Source organism: Cynoglossus semilaevis, chromosome W, assembly GCF_000523025.1.
Source record: "Cynoglossus semilaevis isolate Cse_v1.0 chromosome W, Cse_v1.0, whole genome shotgun sequence".
Classification (NCBI taxonomy): domain Eukaryota; kingdom Metazoa; phylum Chordata; class Actinopteri; order Pleuronectiformes; family Cynoglossidae; genus Cynoglossus; species Cynoglossus semilaevis.
Genome location: NC_024327.1, coordinates 16,254,436 through 16,259,276, shown reverse-complemented (window position 1 = coordinate 16,259,276; position 4,841 = coordinate 16,254,436). Strand labels below are relative to the sequence as shown.

General features: G+C 40.5%; 1 protein-coding gene across 1 annotated transcript in view; it reads left to right on the top strand.

Annotated features, from left to right (window-relative positions):
• LOC103397289 (calmodulin-regulated spectrin-associated protein 1-B-like) overlaps nucleotides 1-4,841 on the top strand; it is a 411,725-nt gene that overhangs the window by 63,492 nt on the left and 343,392 nt on the right. The gene's annotated exons all lie outside the window — the stretch shown is intronic.

Here is a 4,841-nt window from a genome sequence, read left to right as displayed (position 1 = left end):
ACATATGTTAGAATAAACCTAACAGGATGTCTGCCAGATTCTTGAACCTTCGCTGTTTGATAATCCGCTGAAGCACACGGTCATTTCTTTTGCTGGTGCATCTTCTCCTGCCACATTTTGCTCTTCCACTAGACTTCCCATTGATATGCTTGGACACAGCACTCTGTGAACAGCCAGCCTTTCTAGCTATAAACTTTTGTGGTTTACCCATCCTATGGAGGGTATCAATGATGGTCTTCTGGACAGTTGTCAAGTCTGCAGTCTTCCCCATATTGAACCGACCTGAGACAATTCAACCAAACTGAAGCAATTTAATGACACCTGGGGAAACCTGTGCAGGTGCTTTGAGTTTAGTAGATGATTAGTATGTGACACTCAGTTTAAAACATTCATGCCCCACAAAATTTGGGTTGATTTCTCCACAGTATTTTAATTTTCTGAATTCCTGTTTTCGTGGGTTTAATGAGCTGGAAGCCCAAATTATGTAAAAATAAACAAAATAATACTTAAAATCGTTTAAATTTGTTGTCCCTGAATCTATGAAATCTATGAAAGTTTAACTTTTTGAATGGAATTATGGAAATAAACTTTTCCATGATATTCTAATTTTTTGGATATGACTGTCTGTATATGACATGGCAGTACTCATTAATTAATTCAACCAACCATACATTTCTTAAACATACTGTTAGATTTCAGTGGTTTTCACATTTGGTTGAGTCTAAAAGCAAGAAGTTGCTAAGACACCAAAGGCTTTCCCGAGCACACACAGTCACATAGCCCCACACATTCAAAGAGAATTCCCCACAAATTCTCTTTACACCAACTCTCCAGATGACTCCCCTTTTGAGCTACAGTACATGACCACCTGTGGTTGACCAGACCTTAAGGCTCCGTCCACTTCCTTTGTGTTAACACCCCGCTCAGCAACAAAAGGTTCATAAAACTACAAAGTCACATCCTCCGACACTGCTGAACGATGGAGCAGCAGCACCACCTAGTGATGACTGTAGGCACAGCCATAAACAGTAACAATAATATCATTGGCCACAAACGGCCCAACCTCTTTCCTCCCATTGGTCTACAACATTCAAACACACGCCCGGGAAGCTAAAACCACTCCCCCCAAATAAGTATAAAAAGCATAAACCACTAATGATATATCAGAAGTATTTCTAAGTTCTATATAACTTTGTGTTGTATTTTTCCTTTAATACTTTTCCAGTTGGTATTTTGCTCTATTGTTGGACCTGTTTTGTTTGACGTTTTTGTTATTAAAACGAATCGATCATCTACCGACTGCTTCCATTCCTTGCCTGAAGACACCTATGCACAGCAAGAATCTTTCAATACCTTCCTGCTTGGTAGAACATATGAGGGTACAATAAGCTTCAGGAGCTCCCTGAATCCCTCATTTTCAACAATGGTGAGTGGTTGACAATCTTTGATCATCAAGTTGACCACAGCCTCATCCACTGCTTTCTTTTTAGGAACTGCAAGCCAAAAGGAAATATTTTGTTTAAAGCTTGTTAAAGGACTGTCATTTTTACAAACAATATTATAGAGTCACACAAAGCCTTTTGTGTGTAATCAACTTTTTTGAAAATTCAAATTTCTTGTGAGAATTTCAACATACCTGGGGTACTCACAGGAGTATCTGCCAATTCTTCATTTCCATGCCGAGCTCTATAATGCCTCAGCATTGATGGAGTGCTCTTATGGATGTAAGATAGCTCTGTGGAGCAGAGCCACCTACAATAAAATAAAAAGTTAATTTATCTGAAAACAATTCAAACCTCTTACCAGAAAAGAGAAATATATTTAATTAAAAAACTAACAGCAAACAATGCCCAAAGGAGAAAAAGACTTACTTTATTTGGCGTCAAAAGATCGAAATTATTCCAGACTGGGGAAAACTTCTTGGAGAGGTCCATGAAGTCAGAGGTGGAACAAGGTGAGGGCAAGCAAAATCCAACAGACAGCAACAGTGTCATCTCCATCCAACAAATCCGCAACATGTCAATACAGTTTATTTCCTTATAAATACAATTTGGCGCGGCAGATCCAAACGACATACTTCCTGTATCGGCCACATGATTTTTTCTTAAAGCGATACACGCACCAATACGGGGTTTTACTCTTGTGTGCTCGGCACAGTGTTGACGCACCAGTGTTGTTCGTCCCATCACTAGTTTTTACATTTTTCTCATCACTACAGAGCAGAGCTCTGACAGATACTGTCTCTCTGTAGGGCCCCACAGGAGCCACATTGATTGATCTGCGACTCCATGCGCGCACATTTCACCAATATTGTCAAAACCCAAGTGAAGCAAACTAATTCGGGGCTTGCCATCATTCCGGGTGGATTAACTATTAGCTAAATATTGGCATTAACAGGATGTTCAAAGTTAAACTGCGAGCTGTGTGGGAGCATTGGATGACAGAAGGCAAACACACATTCACTAAGACAGGGAGGCAACGCCAGGCGAGTTACGCCACTATCTGCTAATGCTCGTGGATGCTTGGGCTAAGGTATCAGTCTCAAATGTTGTCCGAGCTTTCACAAAGGCCGAAATCATTACTGAACAGCTAAGTAACAGCAACGAGACTGACTCAGATATTGACGAGAGGGATCCGGGCATGCTAGATTGTTTCGTTGACTCTTTTGTTTCTGTTGGTGCCGAAAATTACGTTATTCAGTCACCACTGTTGTCATCTAACTGCCGCAGATAGAATGACCTGAAAAGAACCACACCTGACAACGTTGTACTTTTTACTCGCTGCGAGGGGGAGCAGAGAGACCAACAGCTTCGCAGAGTTGGCTCACCTAAGTCTCAAAGTGTATGAGGACTGCAGCTCCTTTTATTGAGAAAGTTTCACAAGTACTGGGCAGTTGTTTTTTTGGTTAAGTTTTACTCCCAGGTCAAAGTTCATCCGATTCCCATACTTGATGAGAACAGACCTCATCCTTTATTTACCTACATAGTAAAAAACCTTTTAGAGGTACCTACTCCTGTCAAGCAGACCATTATTTAACACACTAAGATAACAGTTTATGGTTCACCACACTTTGGTTTAACACACTTTGGTAACTAACTATAAATTCTATTTACAGTTTCGCTTAATGCGCCTGCAACCCGTTGCACCTTATGTATGAAAATAGACCCGTTCATTGATACTGCGCCTTATAATGCGGTGCGCCTTATGGTCCGAAACATATGGGTAATACAAACATTTGAAGTAAATATTTAATGCATTGTGAGACATCATGGAGTATCAGCTCATCATTATTTAGGAAAAAAGCAGTACAGAACCCTATATTAACATCTGTGGCAGACATAAAAGTGCTGGAATAAGGAATAAAATAAATAAAAGGCAGCATTCTGGTCATTACAGAGACTAGAATGATGGGACTGTGGATATTGCTGCAAGGACAAGCATGTGGAATGTGACATGAGGTCAGTCTTGATCAGATATGTGGTTTACAGCTTTAGCAGCAGATCAAAATGACAACTGTGCATCTCACTCAGCTTCCTGTGTTTGGGTTAGGGTTTGGGTTGTTTGGTTTGACCCATAAAATGCACTGTACACACTTGCTAATGCAATTGGCACGTTGGTGTAGGTACTACAACAGTCCTTTCAAGGACTCGAACTCCCATAATTCCACTGCTTCCGGTAAATCCACATACGTCACGATCAGTAATCTCCGCAACCTTTAAATTGGGGGGCCAGCCCCAATTTCATTCTCTCTGTTCAGGACTTTCGCTCCGTAGGACCCCTGATGAAAAGAGAAACCTGCTCGTCTCAGAAGACTAAGAACCAACGCGCTTTTGTAGACACCATTGCCCACAGTGATAAATGCACTAGTAGCGTCTTTTTCTTAACTGAGTTAACCGGTAATAAGTTACACAAGTAACGTAGCACTGCGACCAAAGCAGTTATTGAAAAGTTTAGAAGCGACAGGATTCCTTCTAACGGTAATCGTGTGAACCGGCACATCGACAGTCAGAGACTTTTCCTCCCGAAACGGACTTTCGGAATGTGGATAAACATATAACCAGTGTGGATGAAATGTATTCATGTGTTCATATTTTATAGAAGTATGCAACATATATAATAATGTTTTAAAAGATCATAAGAGATGTGCTAAAACATATAACCTGCCTAAACAACAAACATGCTGCTTAAAGCTAAGTCAGAGACTTTTCCTCCCGAAACGGACTTTCGGAATGTGGATAAACATATAACCAGTGTGGATGAAATGTATTCATGTGTTCATATTTTATAGAAGTATGCAACATATATAATAATGTTTTAAAAGATCATAAGAGATGTGCTAAAACATATAACCTGCCTAAAACACAAACATGCTGCTTAAAGCTAAAACTAAAATACGCAGACACACGAAAAAAGGAACTGCACGGTTGAGTTACACCCAAGGTCTGGTGTGACATGATAAGTCTTGTGATGGAAAGCAGGATGTGTGTACGTGACAACAACAACATAGGTCATTACCAAATATGGTAACAAAAGCTGTATGCTTGATCAAACAGGATGAGTGTACATCAATGCATGATGTCTGTATTATCTGATGTGTACCACCCCTGTGTGTGTGTGCGTTAATAAAACGAGCCTGAGTTTGTGGAGAGAGTAGAATTCAGCAGTCGATCCTCTGACTCGCCGCTGGATCCTCCCTGTGCACAGGTGAACTCGAGCAACAACTTTTGTTTTTCTTTATACTTTGTGGAAGTCATGTCTTAAGTCATATGATGACAGAGAAAAGAGACAAAGGGCCGATGGGGAAGCAAGCACACGGTAACATAGCTCCTCCGCCATATTCA